This window comes from Bison bison, unplaced genomic scaffold (assembly GCF_000754665.1).
Source record: "Bison bison bison isolate TAMUID 2011002044 unplaced genomic scaffold, Bison_UMD1.0 scf7180017864136, whole genome shotgun sequence".
Classification (NCBI taxonomy): Eukaryota; Metazoa; Chordata; class Mammalia; order Artiodactyla; family Bovidae; genus Bison; species Bison bison.
In genome coordinates this window covers 1,079,814-1,104,506 of record NW_011494708.1, presented here as the reverse complement: position 1 = coordinate 1,104,506, position 24,693 = coordinate 1,079,814, and the positions used below count along the sequence as shown (strand labels likewise).

At 39.2% G+C, this 24,693-nt stretch overlaps 1 long non-coding RNA gene across 1 annotated transcript in view; it reads left to right on the top strand.

The window, feature by feature from the left end:
• Positions 1 to 19,354, top strand: part of LOC104988557 — a 28,763-nt gene extending 9,409 nt beyond the window's left edge. Inside the window, exon 3 of the long non-coding RNA XR_825255.1 lies at positions 19,184 to 19,354. This is a non-coding gene — a long non-coding RNA (uncharacterized LOC104988557). The remainder of the gene's footprint in view (positions 1 to 19,183) is intronic.
• Positions 19,355 to 24,693: the final 5,339 nt, after the last annotated feature.

Here is a 24,693-nt window from a genome sequence, read left to right as displayed (position 1 = left end):
TTGGCCCATGTATTTATCATGAGTTATAATAGCCAGAATGAGAGAGGAACATTTTAAATTATTTAATTCAATGATCTTACATTATATTTAAGTAAACTGAGGCCTGAAATGTTTAATTGGCCAGGCTCTGACACCACATCCACAGAACTAAGAGATATATCCATCTTTGTATCTCTTTTCTCCTTGGTCTTCTCTTTCCAACACCTCCCACTGTGGATTTGGCTATTTTTTCCGTGTGGAGTTGGATAGGGTCCACTTGAAGAGTTTAACACCTATCTGTTTGTCCAATCTATTCCCTAACTTAGGTGTTTTCCTTAGTGAATAGAGCTGAGGACATTTTAATTAATTTATTATGTCCCTTCAATTAAGGGACCCAATTAATAATTGAAATGGAGTTTTAATTGGTTTATATCCTCTAGGGTATCATATTAATAACATAAATAAACTAACAGGTTTGCATTAAATTAGAATTCATCTATATGTATATTTGTTGCCTCCCAATACATTATCTATTCTTAACCTCCAAAACCGAATGTAACTTTTTAAATGAAGATATCCTAATGGGCTCGTTTTTTGTTATTGTTATTCCACTTTAAGGCAAGGTCATAGTGTGTTCTAGTTTGAAATGAAAAATATTGATGTTATTTTTACTTTTGTCACTAGATTCATAATTTCCCCAGTTCTCCAGTCCTTTCATGTAGAAATCACTTTTGAGTAGTCTCTCTTCTTCAACAGTCTATCTGATCATAGCCTTAGGTACCACCTCGGAGAGGCAGATCATTTGTTTTTAGGTAATGAAATTGAAAATCAGAGAGGTCACACAGCATGCCTGAGCTCACACAGCAAGTTAGTAATAAGGATAGTGGTCTGTATTTAGACATCTTGTGGATTTTTCCCTCAAATGTCGTTGACTTTGGCCCTCCATTCCCCTTTGGGATGTTATGACACAAGATTACATTGGGATGAATCTTCCCTTCTGTTGAGAATAACTGAATGACTTATCTTATTGGAAAAAATAATCAAATTTCTTTCTGTTATTCCCAGCACTTAGCAAAATATCTAGGACAATAGTGTCTTATTACAAGTTATTCAGGGTAAACTGCCCAAAGGCTTCTAGCATTTTCTCCTGCCTGAAGTGTTAAATGAATGCACCCTCAGAAGGACATTTCAGTACAATCCACCCTTGAATGGTTGGGCTAATTTATTTTTGCAACATTGTTCCTGATATTTCTCTTATACAATTTATCTTCCCTGCGTAGCTACCATGTTTCCCATCGGATCCCACTGACATTCTTTCTTCCCTGCCTCCAGTTCTGAAGACTCCTCTAACTCAGTGATTTGCAAAATGTAGTCCTCAGACTATGATCTGAGAAATTGGTAAAGAAGCTGATTCTTGGCCCTTCTCCTCACTAATTCTGGGGGTGAGTTCTACACTCTGTTTTAACAAGTTCTCCAGGTGATTGGGATGCATGAGAAAGTTTGAGAACAGTTATTCTACTTAATGGATGAAGAAAGGGATTCTTAGGTCTTACAAATCTTTCAAGACTTCAATTTTTCCTAAGTGGATAAATGAAACCCTTTCTAATACTCATGCACTCTAATACCTCAAAATCCTCCTTTAACAGAATCAAATTTTCTGTATTTGGGGGTATATGCCTTATTATTCCCAAGTGAAAACTGAGGGTAAGTATTCCAGGCTTTATTTCTAATTATTCTTCCACATAATGCCTCACACTTGTTAATGCATCAATATATACTTATTGAATCACTGTATGTACATGTGCTCATTCACATCTGACTCTTTGTGACCCCATGGACTGTAACCCATCAGGCTCTTCTGCCCGTGGAATTTTTCTGGCAAGAATACTGGAGTAGAGTGCCATTTCCTTCTCCAGGGCATCTTCCCAACCCAGGGATTGAACCCACATCTCTTGCATCTCCTGCATTAGCAGGCAGATTCTTTACCACTAGCACCACCTGGGAAGTGCTATTGTATCACTAGAGGCAGGAATAATGATGATGATCATGATAATTTTTAGAGTGAATATTTGTCCTGTTTGCGGTCCAGTGACATGTTTTCCATATTCTTTCTAAGGTTGGAAATTCCTTTTTTCCATGGCATTGGAAATTAGAATAGAAAAAATTCTATTTTCCCAAAATAAAAGGCCAAACTCCCCCAATTTCTCTTATAACTAGTGCATGGCTCAATCAATGGAAAGATTTAAAAACCCAGTGATACAGAAAAGAACAGATGGAGAATTCCTTTTATCTCCTGTAGTGGTCACAGTAGCAATGGCTATTTGTTAAATTCTGGCAAAGAAGTGGTCTTGGTGCTGGGGGTGCTTTAGGTAAATTCAAGTTCCTTAGCAATGGCAAGTTCCAAGAGGGCAGTGGTACTCTAATGTCCATGGTGGCACCAGCACATTCTTGCATTTCTTATCAGACAAGTTCCTGAAAGATTAGCATTTAGTCTGACTCCCCAGCCTACTCACTGATTCTCTGGGCAACCCAATATCTTTCCATGCTTTTCTTAATAACTGAGTCAGTATTTGTTGCTTGCACTATAGCACCCTGACTGATGCAGTAATAATAATGACTGTTCTATTTGATTGAGTAGTTGATATGTCTATTAGGCTGCCTATGCATCCCAAATATAACAGAAAATTAATTTATCTGAAAAGACAAAGATTGCAGAATAAGTCATATTTGTTTGCCTTCTGTCAGGCCTCCATACACAAATATGAATATTTGACACTCTATTGCTCCAGAGGGACAGCATGGAGTAAAGACTAACACATTCTTTTGTGTTGTAAACTACATCATCATTGCTCAAGGGGACAATGGGTGTTGCCCTCTACCACCTGTGTCTGGGTGTTGCTAAGGTCTTTCCTTTGTCAGCTCACATTTCCAATCTTTAAGGTCAAGGTTTTCTGCTCCAGGCACATCTTGGATGGGTAAAAGGAAGCATTCACATACAAAAGTTCAGGCAGCATGACTGGGAAAATCACCCATCTGACCCAGAGAGACTCTCTTCTTGGAAAATTACTAAATTGTATCCAACTATAAAAACCTCACTTTGAATTGTCTAACAATGTGAATCTCATTTAATGTTCACAAAATCTCTGAGGTGGATGCAGACGGTGTCATTCTTACTTTACAGATGAGGCTCTGAAAGGTAAAAATCAAGGTCATGGTTACACACCTTAATGTTAGCAGAATTAGGATTTAATTTTCTGTTGACCCAATTCAACAGCCTTTATTCTTCCTGATGAAATGCTGTCTTGCAAGGAAGGCCTCCTCTCTACAGTCTTTCTGTATACTCCACTTTCTCCTTCCCAGATTTTACTGATCACATTCTCCTTTAAGTCCTCAACATACTTCTGTTGTAGAACATAGAATACTTTGCCACTCACATTCCATACCTCTCTATCTGAAGTATAGATTACTGAGAACACAGATTATGCTTTACTTGTTTCCCATGTTCCTAGTACAGTGCATGGATTACAGTATTTGCTTAATAAATATTTATCATAAGAATGGATGGGTGAATAAAAGCAGAGGGGATAATCCAATACTGTATAGATAATTATGACATGTTCACTTAGCATTCCCCCGAAACACACAAGTCAAAGGGAAAAGAGAGCTCTGGAACTATCCCTTCTACTGGGATCGACTCACTATGGTTCACTTCAGAGAAAATAACTACACTCTTCTAGTTCATTACAAATAAACCCCAACTACTCCAACATTCCAGTGCAGCTGGCTTGCCTGGCTACTATCTAGATCCCTTCATAATAGCACACACTGCCATTTCATTACTGACAAGGGGCCTTGGAACCACCTAAAGAACGCTCTGTGTGAGGCTGAAGTGGCAGTATTGCTGCTCCATTGCAGCTGAAGGTGTCCTCATCTGGGGAAGGACTTCTGGATAATGAACCTTAACTGCCAGTCCCTATCAAGGAAGTCAAGCCACTTTTCAAAGCTTGGGAGTCATTTGCTTGCATTAGATGGTGTCTGAGCTCTAGAGGTTGATGTGGAACCAGCAATGTATGTAATGAACTTTTATGGAATTAAATGCTATGGCCATCATGATTACACAAAACTAAAAACAAATAAAGAAGTGACCATACAATCTGCTTGCATTGCATTCCACTTGGAGAATCCAATTTGTAATTCTGAGGGAGAGAAAATACTATCTCTCCCCATTCCTTTCTTTTAAAAGAGGTGGCAGAGGAGAGGAAGTAGTGCATAGGTTTTGAACTCCAAAGACCAGGGTCTAATATTGGCTTCCTCTCTCATTCATTGTTGACCTTCAGAAAGTTCCTTCCCATCCCTTAGACTCCAATTTCTCTTCAGCAAAATAAGTATCATAATATCTTCCTCTCACTCTGCCCATAAGGATTAAATGAGATGATGTACATGAAGTATCTGCTCTATTGTACCTGCTTGTTTAATTTTTTCTTATTTACCACTGATTTATCTGTGTCCTTCTTGCTCCTTTATCTCAGCACAGAAGTACATTGTGTTCTATTGAGGGTGACCTGCAGGCCTTTCTGAAAGAGAAGGTAGAAGGCAAGGGAAAACAAGAATTTATTAGTTATGCAAAGAATCCTTTCCTCCAAGGATGAACATTCTACAGGCAGGAGAAAAGAATCCATGGGGACCTGGGCAGATTGAAACAGCTGTACACTGAGGAGGTTCATGCTGGGAGAAGACATTTCCTTTAAAGTGTTTCTGCATCTTCAAAGCACAACATTGAAAAAGGCCAAATGATGTTCCCTCTGCTGAATAAAGCTGGGACAGCCGCTTTAACCTCACTACATGTGGAAAAAGGGCTTTGATGAACTGAGAGTGGCTTTATGGGCAGTGACTCCCTTCTTGGTCCTGGACCATAAGCAATTTGTGCAATGCGAATAGAACAGACTATTCCATTTCTAAGTTTTCTCTGTGTGGACTGCCTCTGGTCCACAGGGATGTTGCTAAAATGGTCTTTGAAGTAGGGAAGATTATTATTTGTGGGGTGATGCTGGGGATCTCGTTGTTTTGGTGTAAATGAGTATTAAAGATCATTTTGTCAATCATTTCAGTTCAGTTCAGTCGCTCAGTCGTGTCCGACTCTTTGCAACCCCATGAATCACAGCACGCCAGGCCTCCCTGTCCATCACAAACTCCCAGAGTTCACTCAGACTCACATCCATCGAGTCAGTGATGCCATCCAGCCATCTCATCCTCTGGTGTCCCCTTCTCCTCCTGCTCCCAGTCCCTCCCAGCATCAGAGTCTTTTCCAGTGAATCAGCTCTTCGCATAAGGTGGCCAAAGTACTGGAGTTTCAGCTTCAGCATCATTCCCTCCAAAGAAATCCCAGGACCCAGGCCCATTCAAGTGCACAGCTGAGTGGGTCTTTACATGTATATCAATAATTACAGTGGGGAATATAATTTTACATTTGAGTCTAAATACTCCTTCCCATTTTTGAGACAAATTCCAGAATTCTTAAATAAAAGAGTGATTTATGCTTATGTATCAGAATTCCCCATCATTGTGATATAATTCAACCCTCTGAGTTTCCTCTATAAAGTTGGATGAGACAGATAAGTCCATTCTACAGATGAGAAGAGTGAGGCTCAGTGAGGATGCATTTGTCTAAGATGGTGCAGCTGGTTAGGAGCAACATCAATATCAGAATAACCATCAAGATGTATTTCACCAAGATGGTCACAGATTCTATGGGTATTTGGAGCTGAATTTAATATAAATAACAATAGAAAAACATCCTGTTTTGTAAATTTTAAAAAACATGACTATGTGAACACATTTCTAGGTTCCTTCCTAGGACTATGGATGGAGTCTGGGCAAGCTAGGGTCCTGGAGTGTGACCTTCACTATCTTCACAGTAAATGGCTTCTGCAAAGGAACATGCTAGCAAGAGACTTTTGCCTGGCAACATGCACTTGAGTGATAACTCATTATCATTATGATTACTCTGTTTGGCTTATGTCATCTCTAAAGTGACCCAGAGGTATACTACTCAAGATGGGAGCAGTGGGAGACCTGGATGAGTCATGCTGAAGTTTACTGCTGCCTTTAAAACACCTGCACCCAACCTATTCATCCCCAGCACTCCCATTTCTTCCTTGGGGAGATTATTCTTCCCCAGAGCCTGCTCTGTTTGGCCGCTGGTTCAGGTCCCATGCCGTGCTTTACAGACTGAACATAGCTGCTCCTCATAACACACATAATCTGATTCAGCTAAGAGCCTACCCCTTCTTCATTCTTTCCTATCTCCCTTCCTTGGAAAGTTGTATTGTGTCATCTCATTTTCAGAGGTCATGACTTTCCCTTTCCTTTGGTTCTCTTTTTGCAGCTTTAAACAATGATTTTTGTTGTTGTTTTTGGAACTCCATGGAAGCTTTGTAAGCACCCATCTGCCTTTTTCATGCCAAGTCCAGTCGTCATCACTCATCTGAACCACGTGCTGGGCTCACGGGCTGTGCAGAGTAGGCAGAGCAGGCAGTTGCCTAGGTGTCAGGAGACTCAAGTTCTAATCTTAACCTTGCTCCCTTCTTCATATCTGACCTTGCATCATAGTCTTACATTTTCGTATTCTGGAAATAATGGATTCACAGTGCAATATGTTAGGTGGAAACTTTAAGCAATGACTTCCATGTGGTTGGGTTGCATAAGAAAATAATGATAGACCTTTTTTAAAAAAATTAATTTATTTTTTATTGAAGGATAATTGCTTTACAGAATTTTGCTGTTTTCTGTCAAACCTCAACATGAATCAGCCATAGGTATACATATATCCCGTCCCTTTTGAACCTCCCTCCCATCTCCCTCTCCACCCCACCCCTCTAGGTTGATACAGAGCACCTGTTTGAGTTTCCTGAGCCATACAGCAAATGACTTTTTTTTTAAAAAGCAAATTTTCAGGCTCAGTCTCAGATCTTGTGAATCATAGGAAGAGACAGATAGTCACGATGATGTTGCCCAAAGCATCACCAACAGCCAAAAAAGCAGATGGCAGTTCCAATAAGCCATAGATAAGTCAGGAACTCAGGGAATAGCATGATATCAACACTAACCCTTTTCATCTAAATCTTAGATAATGATCCAGCTGAACTTGAACTTTGATCTGTTGGCCATGCGTAGCTCTTACAGGCACTTTTGGGCTCCACTTGGCCAAGCAACTCAATGAGCTGCCTCCTTGCTTAGCTTCCACTGTTGTTGGCAGCAAAATTCCTGGGGACAGCAAGCCTTCTCAAGGGCAGAGCTGGTCTTTAAAACCCCCTTAAGTAAGTGGTGTCCTTGTGCACGCTGGGACACGGTGCGGCAGGGATCTGTGTGGCGCCTACTCTGAAATGCCACTGCTGATCCTGTGAAAGATCCAAGAGTAGATCAGATTCCCAAGGCCCCAGCTGGCGGGTCTGTAGGAAAATCAGATTCCTGTGAGTCCTTAGAGGTCACAGGAGGGTGTATGATTGCTCCTGGTCAGAGGCAGGGTGGCTCAGGACAGAAAGGATTAGGGGGAAAAGGGAATGAAATATGACCAGAAGAAACTGACTCGTTATCCTTTTTCCAGTTTCTCTAGAAGGTACGTGTGTCTCAAGTACTACCCAGAAGGTGGTCTTTAATCTCAGCAGCCATAATCACATATCAAGGGACAACACACACAAACACACACACCCCTCATAAATGACTCAGCTATGAGTTCATGAGTCTCACTCAAAGTAGGAACACAACTGAAAATTGAATGTGTATATAAACACCGCCGCCCACACCACCCGTCCCCCAACACACACTCATATATTCAGAGCATACTTCACTCCACCTTTGGCAGAACCTCAAATTCAAACCAATGTTTAACCCTTTATTAGACACATGGCCTTCAGATCCAAGAACTATAATTCATTCACATTTATATTTCCTTAGGCACCACAGTACCTGGAATTCTGCAGCAAGGGTTTTTAGGATAAATTAATAGAGGTACCAGAAACTACTTGGGTACATTCTCTCTTAGTGTTGAAAGATGGGTATGATAAAAAGCCTCCAAAGTCATTTACAGGATGAACTGTAGCAAGATAGAAATGTTCATTGTATCTTTAAATGGAGAACACCGGGCATCCATGAGATTTGAGAGCTCTTAACTGAAAGCAAGTGAACTTAAACTTAGTAAAACCCATGAAACAATTAATCCCAAGATAGATATAGGTCAAGATAAAAAAATTGCAAAGCCATATGAGTTAAATAGTAAAACAATGGTCACACTGTACTATCATTATTTGCATAAAACTCTGTCTCTTTTACTAAACAGTGAGTTACTTGAAGGTAGCAGACTTGCATTGCTACGTCTGTATCCCTGATACCTGGAACTGTGGACCAGATATACTGTAAGGGGTTGTTATATACTGATTAAAGTGCAAGGAAATGTAAATATTGACAAAAATCTATTTGAAGTGTTATGTTTACTCCAACATCACATATGTACCTTTTCCAATTGACCTTGGAAAGAAAACACTTTGTCTTTGAAAGGGAAGAGAATGTGTACCGAGACTTTCCAGTGTTTATTTTTACATTGAACATCAACCAGACCCCAAGGCTAATGCTATTGACCTGTAACATGCATAGAGACATGGCAAAGCAACTGGTCGCTTGGTCAGTGAGCTGAAAAGCCAGAAGGATCCTGTCCTCAATGGGACACTGCCATCTGGTGTATGCCCCAGGTTAGACAACCAGGGAGGATATGGGCCAGAAAGGTGGGTAGGCAGAGCTAGCATTTGAGTTCACACACTGCCAAGATGCTATGTAGACAAGAATGATCACCTATTGGTTAGCATCTTGGAGATGAAAGTGTAAATCTTCCAGTGATGGGATCGAGAGGATGCTTAATAGTATAGAAAAAAAATTCCTCAGTGTCCGCAATTGGGTTAAGTATTTCACATTGGTTATCTCATTTAATCCTTAGAGTCACCAGCAAGTTAAATATTCAAATGCTTATATTATGAAGGTGAGGAAATGGAGGTCCAGAGAAGTAATTTGCACAGGTAGAACTAATAATCAAACCACTGCTCTCTTTCCCCTGTTCCTTGTTACCCTATGACTTTTTCATTACAATAAACAGCCTCTGAAGAAGAATGTTCTTTTCTTTGTCCAAAAGTGGCTTTAATAGAGCTAGATAGTCCTCAACAATCAATAATCTATTGCAGTGGATAAATGCACTCAGAATTCCTGAATTCTAGTAGCTTATCATCCAGGTAGAAAGAGACAACCAAGTATTAAAGTGAGTCAACACTTGAAAATTAGTGCAATATCAAGGCCAAAAATATTATGCAAATAATATAGGTCAATAATTGCCATTAATTAAAAATTGCATGAGTTTAGGGAAAATCTGAATACTAATCCTGAGTTGATTTAAAATTTTGATATTTAAAATTGTTTTGATTCTACATATAAATGATATCATACAATATTTTTCTTTATCTGAATTATTTGACCTAATATAATGCCCTTAAGATCCATCCATGTTGTTGCAAATGTCAGGATTTTTTGTGTCCCATGGCTGAGTAATATTCCATTGTGCATGCCAGTGTGTGTGTGTGTGTGTGTACATCTTTTTATCCATTCATCTATTAACAGACATATAGATTGTTTCCATAGGTTTGCTATTGTATATATGCTGTGATGTGCATGGAAATGCAGACATCTCTTTATCATTTCCTTGGGTATATACTGGAAGTAGTAGTTCTATTTTAAATTTTTTGAAGAGCCTCTATACTGTTTCCATAATGGCTGCACTATAATTTTGATTTTTAAAATATCATCTTAAAATGTTATATATCTATGGGGGGCCAGGAGAGGAATGAATTGGGAGATAGGGATTAGCAGATGCAAACTGTTATACATACGTGTCACTGAATCATTTTGCTGTATAGCAGAAACTAACACAACATTATGAGACAACTATACTTCAATAGTGGAGAAGGCAATGGCACCCCACTCCAGTACTCTTGCCTGGAAAATCCCATGGACGGAGGAGCCTGGTAGGCTGCAGTCTATGGGGTCGCTGAGGGTCGGACACGACTGAGCGACTTCACTTTCACTTTTCACTTTCATGCACTGGAGAAGGAAATGGCAACCCACTCCACTATTCTTGCCTGGAGAATCCCAGGGACGGGGGAGGCTGGTGGGCTGCCGTCTATGGGGTCGCACAGAGTCGGACACGACTGAAGTGACTTAGCAGTATACTTCAATAGAATAAAAATTTTAATGTTATTCATCTTGATTACTGCAATTTGGAGCTACTTTAAATTTTATGCCTGGAAAGAGAGTCTAACTAGTCCTAGTCCTGAGGTATTTATAGTTGAATGGATGGCAACAGTCTAGAAAAAAATCCTAGTTCAGCGTAATAACTGTCAAAGACATTTTGACTTGTTCACTGTTACCAGGATGCGTCTTGCTTTCTCATATTAAAAATGTTATGGTTTCATAACAATCTTTTTGATGATAAGATGTTGGTAGAAACATAATATGATCTTCAGACTTTGTACATGTTTTAACTGAAAAATAAATGTTTTACCTCTACTCAAAATTCACTGGAAAATTAGATGGCCTATTGGATATAACATCATAATTTTAAAATGATGCATATCCATTAGAGCTTTTAATCATAGAATGAGGGACACTTGTTATGATGGACGTCTCAAGAGATTTTTTGTGAGTGTCTATATAGTGTTAATGCAGAAGATACTTTTGTGTCTGATTTTCAAATTAAACCATAAATATCACAAGGGAAAAATATTTTCTACCAACATGTTACAAATTTAGAATAATGCTGATAGTGCAGGAGACCTAAGAGATGTGGGTTTGATCCCCGGGTTGGGAAGATCCCCTGGAGGAGTGCATGGCAACCCACTCCAGTATTCTTGCTTGGAGAATCCCATGGGCAGAAGAGCCTCGTGGGCTGCAGTCCATGGGGTCACAAAGAGTTGGACACGACTATAGTGACTTAGCATGCATGCACAGAGACTCAGACAAAGATTTAAAATATTTCCAAACAATATAGTATCCTTAGAAAATTTTCCTATTGATGTTTGAGGCTTTTTTCCCAGAGGGCACAAATTATAAAACTGAAGAGATGCTGTCAAGCTTTTGTTTATTAAATTAAGTCGTAGTTCTTCTCAACTTAAGTTACACTAACTGTGTTTCAACACATAGCAAGCAGAGATTAAGAAGGATGCATCATGGTAAATAATTGCCTCATATTCCCTAATGCTATGTCACAATCTAGATCTTTCTTCCGAGAAGATTTAGTTGAAGCTTCCATCCCACACCTCCCGGTAAGAATACCATTTAATGTTCCATTAGCAAAACAGAACATTTGGAAGACATAATGAAGAAAATTCTCAGAAGAACTCAAAGATTACTTGAGGGAAGACCCTTTTTTCATATTAATCTTGTGGCTAAGTTGGAGTCTGGGTAAAGTTGTACAAATCCCTTTGTAATTTGTCTGGGAGAATAAGATTTCAGTCAGGCATGGTACTTACAATTGTGAAACCAACTTCTCCCCAGACATAAAGCATGCTAATTGGAAAGCTGTGGGCAGAATTCTTGCCAAAAAGCAGGGAATCTTCTCAAATATAAATGATGCCCTCCTGCCAAACTTTTGGATGCTATCATGAGTCTGGTAGCCTACAGTTTTAGGTTACTTCATCGTGTCTTTGATCTTGCTGTTGGTGACCCCTGAAGAAGTATTACTGTCCTGTGGTGGGGCTGTGAGACACAATGCAGAACCCTCTCTGTTGCTCTGTGTGTGTGTGTGTGTGTGTGTGTGTGTGTGTGTGTGTGTGAGATGAGCTAGTGTCTATGTGAGTGGACACATCACATACAGGATGTGTTATATTGTAAAGAATGCATTGGAAGACTAAAATAGCTATTAATGAATATGTTTAGAAGTCATACTAAGCTCAACAAGGAATTGAAGTTGTTCTAAACTCAGAGGATGTGGCATTGAGTAATTCATGTGGAGACTGGAGATTGTAAGATAACAAATTATCACAGAGGAGAAGCAAGAAGTCTTCCAACTATGTCAGGGGAAATTCTTTTAAGAGAACAATAACATTGGCTGTAAGATGCAGCTGCCTGATCACATAAGCAGCATATGGGATGCTGAAGTGCTCCTAACTTATTTTTGAGCAGCTTAACAAAATCAATGCTATTTCTCCAGTTGCCCAATTTACTCCACAGAAGTGGTCTCCACCTCGAATCTCAACCAGAAGTTGATTTGGCAGGCAGGCACCCTTGGCAACTGGGAACATCAACAATGAGGAAAAAGCCTGGAACCTTCCCCTTTGCCCAGGAAGAGGTCAGAACCTTGGCATCTCACTTCAGGAAGATTGCCAACTTTGGGTTTCAGACAGCCCATTTAAATGATTGATCTGAAATGCCTATTAGTTCATGGCTAAGGGCTTCACCATTCAGCAAAGTGGTCAGATAGACACCTGATGAGTATTTAAGTTGTCATGCCAAAGTCATTTTTGGCCTTTGCTTTTGGACACTGGTAAGAGCAATTGTCAACTCACTGAATAATTGATTGCAAAGAGGGCTTCTCTAGATGGGAACTCAAAGTTCTTATGAAGCATTCCAGAGAAGAAATTTCCTTGTGTAATAATGGTATAAGAAAAGGCATAATAAATCCTTACATTTATATAGCACTTTATAGTTTAATATAATGGTTAAGAGCACAGGTGTTAGATTTAGACTGATACAGATTCTTGAGTTATGTTAACTCCTATGAAAATCAATTGCTAAAGTCAGATTCCATAATTTTTTAAGGGCTTTGCCACTTACTACTTGTGTGGCCTCAGGCAAATATTCTCATCTCTTCAATGACCTTGTTGGTGAAACTGCAATAATAATGCCTAAATAATAGGGTTAGTTTGAGGATTTGAAAACATGCTATCCACAATATAATAGGTGTAAATATAATTTTATATTATAGCTCCTTACAAGTAATTGATCAGTGGAAAATAACAAATCTATCTTATATATATGAAGACCTTCAAATTAAAGCTTTAGAGTCAGGAATAGAGTTTTACAAGGATGATCCAGGCACACTTTCCAAGTTGGTTGAGCTATTTAAACTTTGCTGAGATTAAACAAAGAAACAGTGCCCACTGGTAAGAAACACCTTAATATCCCAGCTAGTGGAGCCTGGACAATATATTTGTCATCTATCTACAGTGTGATTGAAGCCTAAGAGTGCAATTAAGTATTCCTTATCCCTCTTGTAGCATCATGGAAAAGTGTGGAATTATGGTGTCAGATAAATCTAATTTGCATCCTGGCTTGACTGCTTACTGACTGTGTAATCTTAGAAAAACAATTTAACTTTTCTAATCTTCACCTATAAAATAAGACTAATAAAAGTTCCTAGCTCACAGGGTTGAGAAAATTCAATGAGACAATGCTTGTAGCATGCTCAGCCTTGAGCCTGGCATATAGTAACAATACAACAAATATTAACTACTATTATTACATCTAGAGAATAAAAGTAAGCAGGAAGCAATACAAAAATATATTGAGTACTGACTATATAGGTCACTCTGCCAGATCCTTTATGTGTATTATTCTTTTTTATTCTCTCAGCTTCTCTGAAAGATGGGCAGTGTGATTGTTATCTGTATAAATGAGAGATCTGAGGCTCTGAGAGGTTTTTGAAACAGAGCTGTTATACCCATCAAATGTTCAGGCATTGGTTTAAAGAAACATATACTACTACTCTTTGCCAGGCACTGTTTTAGGTACTGTGGAAACCCCTATTTCCTGTCTTCATAGAGCTTAACCTGTAGTGTGAGTGGAGAGAAAGCTGAGTTCAGAGTGGCATTGGGGGCACTAGAAAGGTTGGGCCATGGCAGTCAACTCATGAGAATCTTGTAGGCCATGGTAAGGATCATGGCTTTGACTTTCAGAAGAATGCAGGACCCCTGTATTTTTGATGGTCTTTTTCTTTTTTCTTTAATAATCATCATATTGGTTTTAACATTAAGATTCTGACCCACAGTCTATAACCTAGAACTCTAAAGTTATTAGAAGACCATTGCAGGCAGTCACCAGACAAGAAGCCCTGATATGTGTTTCCTGGGCAGGTAACAGTGCTGCCTTGGATGCTCCTTTATGGTGAAAACTATTTCAAGATACCCAAAGGTCTCTTCTGCTACTTTGGCTATCCCAGGGATGCAGGCAGTGGTCAGAATCAAAATTGAAATGGGACTTGACTTTATGACTAGTATTATTTTTCTCTTTGGGAATCTTGGATTCCTTCCTCTAACTTAGACTCCTCTTTGCTTTGTGCACCAGGATGTCTCATGTGGTGCTATTGCTTCCATCGGACTTAAGATGAGCAATCAGCATTTCCTATGGCATTCAAATCCACAGTGGGAAAGTAACAAACCATGTTTATAAAGAAAAAAAGGAATGCTTGAAAAAAATGAGTGGTTGAGTAAGTGAATGCTCCCTATTATCAATCTAATCTTACCTGCCATATGCAACTTCTTTAATGGACAGACTAAATATATCAGCGTACTCAACAGTGTCCACACATGCATAGCTCTAAATGTCTTGACTTTATAGAAGATGTGCAATATTAGGCATTCTTTAAAAAAGTACTACAGCCTAAAGAAATGATAATTCTTTGTAAAGAAATGATAAGCGTCATAGAAGATTGGTCAAAAAAATGGATTTTTCAGAACAGAAACATATCTTTAAGTCAGTTTTGGAATTTGACCATAATCCATCAACATTTCAAAAATGTTATCTTATTGAGACAAAAGGATCTCTTATACTCTCTGAATCTTTAAAATGAGAATACCTTGAACATGAAATCCATGGCTTGTCATTTAGTCCATTATAGTTGCCAATTCAGAGTAATTGTACAAAAAATTAATGGAAAGAACAAATCGGCACATAAAGCAGAGGTTCTGGGGATATATGCAGATACTACTGTGTATTCTCCAGACTTCCTCCCTGAAAGGGAGAAGAAGACTGGAAAAGACTACTTGAAGGATCTACTGGTCACCTCTGGCAAAATAGTGTTGCTCTCCCAGTTTTGTAAATTAAATATGAGTGGCTGTAAAAGTACCTAAAATGTACCTGTATATTTATCACCCCACACACCATAGGCATACTGTAGACTCTATTTGCAGCCATAAAAATAATTGATTTTTCAATACGAGTAGGTGACCTTCACTCCACCCTTCAGGTGCCTTATTTTCCCAAGCATCTGAACAATCCCTCCCCTGCTAAAAAAAACTCAGTATGGCATTAACCCAATACCTCTTATTAAGCATGGTGAACATTCCTTTGGACATGGTGAAACTTAAGCTAGCATAATTTGTGCATGCCAATGGATAGACCTCCTTGCCAAAGGCCTTTTCCCTGCTGCATATGGGAGGTACTTAACCTGTGTCCCCTTGCCAAGAGGTGCTGATTATGCACTGTATATAAATGCACAAACAACTTTATGGAGCGTGACACTCCCTGTGGGTCTCTAGAGATATTAACTTGACTCCTCCATTTTCTAGACTTGAAGTTTCCATGAACTGAGGAACATGTAACATTCTTCTCAACATAACCACTGAGCCCTGTATCTGCTGTGACCGAAGAAAAGAAGCATAATCCAGGAAATTTCCTTTTAAAGATGACTGAGCAATAACCACTTGCATAACAAAGAGTGATGTGATTTCTATAGTTTTTTTCTCTCTCTCTCTTCATAAACACACACACACGTACATATATATATATGCACACATATATGTACGGGTGCACGGGTTTGTTCCCAGGGTTTGTAAAATACCCTAGAGAAAGGCAGGGCAACCCAACCCAGTATTCTTGCTTGCAGAATCCCATGGGCAGAGAAACCTGGCAGGCTACAGTTCATGGTGTCACAAAGAGTTGGACACAACTGAAGCAACTGAGCATGTGCATATATATACATATATACACATAATTTTCCGTATATATTTCAATATGTGTAAAATGTTAAGCATCTAGAAAAGTCTTTATGCAATATGAAACTTACCTTCCCAAGCACCTCAGAATAATTGCCAAAGACCTGTACATTAATGACAATTTTGATGTGTATCTAGAAGTCCCTTCACCTTAGTGCTTCTATCAGAAAAAGAAAGGTAAAAACTACTTTCACCCTCTCTGCCAAACCAGATTATGAGATAAAATCAATAATATGAAAGCACTTGGAAACACGAAGCACATTTCAAGTCCTAGGCAAGAGTTGGGGGATTAGAATGTACGAATATAAATGTCTGTAGTATATTTGCATGACCTTCAATTTAGTAGTACTTTTAAAAAGAAATGTGTTCATCTCCACCCATAATTCTTAAAATGACTTTGAATTCTGCAGCTTGGTATTTGGTGCATTATACATGAGGTAGAACTAGTTTCACAGTTGGACTGGATAGCATGGCTGTACTTAGAATATTTTTGTGGAAAATGTAGTTCTCTTAAATGTTTCTCACTTTAAATTTTGCAAAACAAAGAAGACCAAAGAATGACATTTCCATTCCCAACAAACCCTAAGTTGGTTTAGGACATGTTTCATCTAATGTCAAATGTCCTATATTCTCTTTCATATGTATATTTCCTGCACAGACTAAAATGCAATTTATACTTGGGATAACTTGAGGAGTCCAGAAGTAAAATCTTGAGGAAAGATCTAGTTTCCCAATCAGAAGAAGGTGCTTAAATATTTGTAAAAGCTAGAAATACTTATGTAAGCAAACCTTGATTCAGCAAAGTGACGGCTTGAGATTCACAACTCAGTGACAGTGGGAAGCCGTGTGTGTGTGTGTGTGCGCGCACATGTGCTCAGTCATGTCTAACTCTTTGCAACTGCATGGACTGTAGCCCGCCAGGCTCCTCTGTCCATGGAATTCCCCAGGCAAGAATAGTGGAGTGGGTTGCCATGCCCTCCTCCAGGGGATCTTCCTGATTCAGGGATCAAACCCGAGTCTCTCGAGTCTCCTGCATAGGCAGGTGGATTATTTGCCACTGCACCATCTGGGAAACCCCATTGGGAAGCCAGCCCCAGAGTAATAACAGTGTCACATTTCACAGGAAAGGGACTTTCTCTGTATAATCCTCTCAGAGATCTGTTTGTAGGTGACATTATTCCTATCTGTCAAGTAGGAATCAAAGCTCAAGCAATTATGTGATCATCATCTCATATATTAATTTTAATTTGTATATACCTTGTGCCAGAAATAACTTAAGGAAGACAATACATGAATATCCATGTCCCATTTTGCAGATATAAGAACTTTTTGATAGTCAGTATGTCTACCTCTAGTTTCTTACTCTTCAAGGCAGAGTAGCAAATCATTTTGTAAAAGGCCAGATTGTAAATCATTTTGGGTTTGTAGGCTATATCAACTCTGTTGAAACTACTCAATTCTGCCCTTGTGACATAAAAGCAGCCTTTAACAAATAAATATAAACATAAACAAATAGCAATGACTATGTTCCAATAAAACTTTACCAAAACAGCCAGCAAGCCAGATCTAGACTATAGTTTATCAACCGTGATCTAAGTTATCTTTCAAATGTCTTGAAGTTTTTCCTTCCAAATTCCACTTAAAGCTCACTACCTGAGTAATACTCCATTGTGTATATGTACCACAGCTTTCTTATCCATTCATCTGCTGATGGACATCTAGGTTGCTTCCATGTCCTGGCTATTATAAACAGTGCTGCGATGAACACTGGGGTATATGCGTCTCTTTCAATTCTGGTTTCCTCAGTGTGTATGCCCAGTAGTGGGATTGCTGGGTCATAAGGCAGTTCTATTTCCAGTTTTTTATGGAATCTCCACACTGTTCTCCATAGTGGCTGTACTAGTTTGCATTCCCACCAACAGTGTAAGAGGGTTCCCTTTTCTCCACACCCTCTCCAGCATTTATTGCTTGTAGACTTTTGGATCGCAGCCATTCTGACTGGCATGAAATGGTACTTCATTGTGGTTTTGATTTGCATTTCTCTGATACTGCGTGATGTTGAGCATCTTTTCATGTACACTAACGCATATACATGGAATTTAGAAAGATGGTAATGATAACCCTGTATGAGAGACAGCAAAAGAGACACAGCTATATAGAACAGTCTTTTGGACTCTGTGGGAGAGGGAGAGGGTGGGTTGATTTGGGAGAATGGCATTGAAACATGTGTACTATCATATATGAAACGAGTTGCCAGTCTAGGTTTGAGGCAGGATACAGGATGCTCAGGGCCGGTGCACTAGGATGAACCAGAAGGATGGTACGGGGAGGGAAGTGGGAGGGGGGTTCAGGATGGGGAACACATGTATACCCGTGGTGGATTCATGTTGATGTATGGCAAAACCAATACAATATTGTAAAGTAATTAACCTCCAATTAAAATAAATAAATTTATAAAAAAATAAAGCTCACTGCTATCAAATTTCTTCTGAGATGCTGTAACCAACAATCAATCCAATATTCCAGGAAATCCCATTTCCCCACATCTTCTATGAATGTTTTATGTGAGTGTATGGTAGCTCAGCTGGTAAAGAATCCACCTGCAATGCAGGAGATCCCAGTTCAATTGTTGGGTCAGGAATATCCACTGGAGAAGGGATAGGCTGCCCACTCCAGTATTCTTGGGCTTACCTGATGGCTTAGTTGGTAAAAATTCTGCCTGCAACATGGGAGATCTGGGTTTGATCCCTGGGTTGGGAACATCCCCTGGAGAAGGGAAAGGCTTCCCACTCCAGTATTCTGGCCTGGAGAATTCCAAGGACTGTACAGTCCATGGGGTCGCAAAGAGTCCGACAAGACTGAGCAACTTTCACTATGCGTATATTGGACTTCTTAGGTGGCGCTAGTGGTAAGGAACCTGCCTGCCACTGCAGGAGATGTAAGAGACATGGGTTCAATCTCTGGGTCAGGAAGATCCCCTGGAGAAGGGCATGGCAACACACTCTAGTATTCTTTCTTGGAGAATCCTATGGACAGAGGAGTCTTGTGGGCTACAGTTCATAGAGTTGCAAAAAGTTGGACATGACTGAAGCAACTTAGCATGTATGCACATGTGTGTATTGTTTGCTTTATTGTTTTCCTTACAAAGTATTTAGAATTTATTCTCCTTCCCTTTTTAGGTTGTACCTTCTTTAAAGACAATGGACCTGTCCTACCATTCCTACTGGGATTGCTCAAATGATCAGTCCACTGTGCTGATGAATGTTCAGTAAATGTAGCTGAATACTGAAAGGGAATAAAGGAATTCAAAACTATTGTGAATTTTGAAAAAGGGAAAATATAAAACTTGAGTGGGAAGAATAACAGAAATTCTTTTTAGAACTATGGAAGTAATAAAGCTCAAGTGTGATCATTGACATTTGCTTAGAACTCCTACTTTGGTAAGGAGCTCCATAAGTGCTATTATTATTTTTTTTGGAGGCGTTGTTCTTTTCCCAGTAATAATAGTCACTGTATCATTGCATCAACATCTCCAAGGTGCACCACTCACACTGCGTGCTGTGTACAACCTAACAATAGCACAGGAAATTACCCTCAATATTTTGTAATAACCTATAAGGGAAAAGAATCTGAAAAAGAGTATACATATACATGTATATATCAGTTCAGTTCTGTTCAGTCACTCACTTGTGTCCCACTCTCTGCGACCCAATGGACTGCAGCACACCAGGCCTCCCTGTCCATCACCAACTCCTGGAACTTACTCAAACTCATGTCCATTGAGTTGGTGATGCCATCCAACAATTTCACTCTATGTCGCCCCCTTCTCCTCCCATCATCATTCTTTCCCAGCATCAGGGTCTTTTCAAATGAGTTAGCTCTTCGCATCAGGTAGCCAAAGTATTGGAGTTTCAGCTTCAGCATCAGTCCTTCCAATAATATTCAGGACTGATCTCCTTTAGGATGGACTGGTTGGATCTCCTTGCAGTCCAAGGGATTCTCAAGAGTCTTCTCCAACACCACAGTTCAAAAGCATCAATTCTTCGGCGCTCAGCTTTCTTCACAGTCCAACTCTCACGTCCATACATGACTACAGGAAAAACCATAGCCTTGACTAGATGGACCTTTGTTGGAAAAGTAATGTCTCTGCTTTTTAATAAGCTGTCTAGTTTGGTCATAACTTTATATGTATGTGTGTATATATATATATATAACCTGAGAAGTGGATAACTGCTGGGAAATTTTCTGTTCTATCCTAGGTTGTTTCTCAGTTTGGGAATGTGTTTGGCCTTCATTAAATGCCAATATAATACACTATGCTTAATCTTATAACTAAAAAAATGTACTTGGGCCAGTTTAGCTATACTTTTTGCTGTCTGTCAATTCAATTCAACTTTAATTTCAATAACTTTATGGTTATGACAAGGCAAACATGAGCTCAAGAATTGCCAGTGTCAATAAATCAACACTTGAACTGGAGATAGCTTCTGTGCTATCTTTCTCAGTATTAAGAGTGGGGTGTAAACCAATTGCCACATGTTTAGAAAGGGTCTTTTGGCCTTGTGTACGAGTAATCCATCAAGACCAATGCTCACCTTCAGTCCAGCATGTAGAAATGCTCTTATTTGCCAGATTTGCTTTCATAAGCCAACCAGCTAAGAATATTGTCAGTGCCAACCCTATGTGATAGAACCAGAAAGAATAGCTTTTAGTGCTCATCACACTTAAATTTATGAGTATTTCTGCGGTTGTTATTAACCACTTATAGACCAGAGGTCAGGAACTTTTTTTTCAGAGGGCTAGATAGTAATATTTTAGGTTTGTAAGTCTTCAAGTTTTCTATCACAACTGTTCAACTCTCCCTTGTGGAGAGAAAATACACATAGATAACACTTAAAAGAATGAATAGAGCTGGATTCCAAAAATGTACTTACAAAAACAGGCAGCTGGCCCACAAGCTACAGTTTGCCAACCTCATGGTGTAGATCTTCCATTCATAAGTGGGTTTAAGCAGTTTACAAATATTGCTCTTTGCTGCCTGAACTATATTTTAGGCTCCCAGAGGGCTCTTTACATTCACTTTGGTAGCACAGATCACACTTGGAATTACTTGGTTAGTGTCTGGATTGGTCATGTCCTCTGTAACCATGGTGTCTGCCACAGTCTCTGGTTCATAATAAAATACCACAAATAATTGTGGACAAATGAGTTACCTGGTTTAGGTACTAGAATGTAATCTAAATGTGAGGTATATCACTTAAGAATATAAGCATGACCTAAGATTCTGGGAATACCTAGTGGGTCTCTTTTTACTCACTCTCATCAAGAAACAATTTTTTATATAAACAGAATTGCATGATTTTCTTGGAAGTGAAAAGTGAACATGTTAATGAGTCAGTCATGTCTGACTCTTTGCAGCTCCATGAACTGTAGCCAGCCAGGCTCCTCTGTCCATTGGGATTATCCTGACAAGAATACCGGAGTGGGTTGCCACTCCCTTCTCCAAGGGATCTTCCTTACCCAGTGATCCCACCTGAGTCTCACGCATTGCAGATGGAATCTTTACCATCTGAGTCACCAGGAACCATATGTTTTTCTTAGGTTCATTCAATAAATTCCAATATAATATATGATGCACTCCTTTGAGGGTTAACCCATAACTTTGAAGAAGAAGTGGATAATAGCAGATAATCTAAGAAAAATTAAAGGATCTGCAACTAGATACCAGTAGTTTATAAAACAGTTCTAACATCACCACCATCTGGAAAGGGTACACATCAGAATAAGCAAAGCCTTCTACCCTATTTTACTATGATTCAGGGAGCAGCTCTGTGACTTCATTTTCCCTCTAATGCTACTCTTGATATTCTCCTCAGTTAATGTCTTCTATGGAGTACACATTCTGTCCTAGACAAAGTTCTAGACTTCAAAGGAAATAGAGAAGGAAAAGAAATAGCTTCTTTCTCTGTTATTCTGTTTAGCCAGAGAGGAAATTAAGTAATATAAAGATTAAAATTGAAGTAAGCACATGTAATATAAGATTATAAGAGGCAGAGAAATGAAGGGGGAAACAAGCATTGATATTGCCTTGATTTTTCCTATTACCATGGGAAAATTCTGTCCACATCATGCAAGTTTTCTTATAGGTCAGTAGTATCTTTTTTCAGTCTCTACTTTTTAATGTTGTTGTTTAGTCATCTAGTCATGTCCAACTCTGCGAACCCATGGACTGCTGCACGCCAGACTTCCCTGTCCCTCACCATCTCCTGAAGTTTGCCCAAATTTATGTCCATTGATCAGTGATTCCATGCAGCCATCTCATCTTCTGACACCCTCTTCTCCTTCTGCTCTCAATCTTTCCCAGCATCAGGGACTTTTCCAATGAGTTGGTTGTTCACATCAGATGACCAAAATACTGGAGCTTCAGCTTCAACAGCAGTCCTTCCAATGAATATTCAGTGTTCATTTCCTTTAAGAGTGACTAGTTTGATTTCCTTGCTGTCCAAAGGACTTTAAGGAGTCTTCTCCAGCACCACAGTTCAAAAGCATCTATTCTTTGGCACTCTGCCTTCTTTACGTTCCAGCTCTCACACCTGTATGTAACCACAGGAAAGATCATATGTACATTTTTGTACCTTGACTATATGTATCTTTGTTGGCAGAGTAATGTCTCTGCTTTTCAACACACTGTGTAGGTTTATCATAGCTTTCCTTCCAAGAAGCAATTGTCTTCTGATTTCATGGCTGCAGTCACCACCCGCAGTGATTTTAGAGCCCAAGAAGAAATCTGTTACTACTTCCACTACTTCTTCTATTTGCCATGAAGTAATAGGGCTGGATGCCATGATCTAAGTTTTTTAAATATTTAGTCTTAAGCTGGCTCTTTCACTCTCTTCCTTCACTTTCATCAAGAGGCTTTTTAGTTCCTCTTTGCTTTCTACAATTAAAGGGGTATCATCCTTATGTATGAAGTTGCTGATGTTTCTCCCACCTATCTTGATTCCAGCTTGTAACTTATCCAGCCCGACATTTCTCATTACTTTTTAATACTGAGACTCAATTAAAATCCTTATTTGAAAGCTAAGCCATTAACAAATACATTGGGCATAACTTCAAAACATATTCAGAATCCAACTTCTTACTGCTTCCAGTGCTACTGTGGTCAATGCCTCCATCCTATCTGATCTGAATAATGAGATGCTTACTGATCTGTTTTTGCCTTGCTCATTCCCAAGTCTTGAGACTTTAAAATATGTTTGATCAGGTCACCCTTTCCTCAAAACACAAAGTAGGTTCCGCCCTGTGTGATATGTTCTTTCCTCTACATTCCTCTCTAACCTCACTCCCTACTACTCTCCTCCCTTCCCACCCTTTTCCAGTCATGTTAACCTTAATTCTCTGCAAGAATACCAAGCATCTTCCTGCCTCGGGGCCTTTGAACATTCGGTTCCCTCTGTCTAGCATGCTTGTTCAATAGATAGTTACCCATGGCCTTGGTTACCCTCTTAACTATTCCACAAACTTAACATTTCATTTATATAACATTTCATATTCTCAGTTAAACCTCCCCTAGCAGTTTATATACAGTTGCAGTCTCTCTACTTCAGACTGTTTCTATCCATTTTCTTGCTATAATATTATCTGTCACATGCATATTCATAACATACTATATAATCATTAGAGCATAAGTTTTATAAAAACTCCTATGTCCTCAACACTTAGACCATTTCTTAAGACATGGTAGGCTTTGCTTATGTAGGAGGGATTAATAAACTGAAAAGAGATAGACATTACATTTCACCAACACTTTCCATCTACCTCCAGGCACATGGCAAGAGTTAGGCATGACCATGTGACTTGTTTTGAGGGCTACCCTGGTGGCTCAGATGGTAAAGAGTGCACTTGCAGTGTAGGAGACCTGGGTTCAATCCCTGGGTCAGGAACATCCCCTGGAGAAGGGAATGGCTATGCACTCTAGTATTCTTGTCTGGAGAATTCCATGGACAGAGGAGCCTTGCAGGCTACAGTCCATGGGATCACATAGAGTCGAACATGAGTGAGCAACTAGCACAACAACAATATAACTTGCTTTAGTCAAAGAAATGTAAGCAAATGTGGCATATGCCACTTCCTGGAAGCAACTCTAAGGCTATAATGTACAATTTATGCAATTTACTGCATGTTCTTGATGGATATGTATATCAAAGGAAAACTTCTGTTTTGGTTGATTCCTGAATGACTACAGGAGAAAAAAACCTTTCCTGCCTATGTTGGTTGGGCATATAGTGTGAACAAGAGGTACATTTTTCAGCCACTGATACCTGAGGTTACTTTGTTCTTGCAACATAAGCTAACCTAAACCTAACTGATACAAAATCATTTTTAATATTCCTTCACATATAAGTGTTTTTCCTTATCTGCTAGCACAATAATCCCCTGATATTTTAACCAGTCTAAACAGGTATGCATATTTCTCAAAAAAACAGAAATAGGAAAGCCCTTGCACAGTTTCTTCTAAGTCAATTGGATAAAGAGAGAAGTTGGTGAGCACTAAAGGCTCTACAAATATCATCCTTGTGCTCTTCAGTTCTGCCAAGAAGAATGACAGTAATATCAGATGGAACTCTGCAAAACTCTTTGATGTATTGTGGGGCCCTCATGAGTGAAATGAACATGCCTTGATATAATG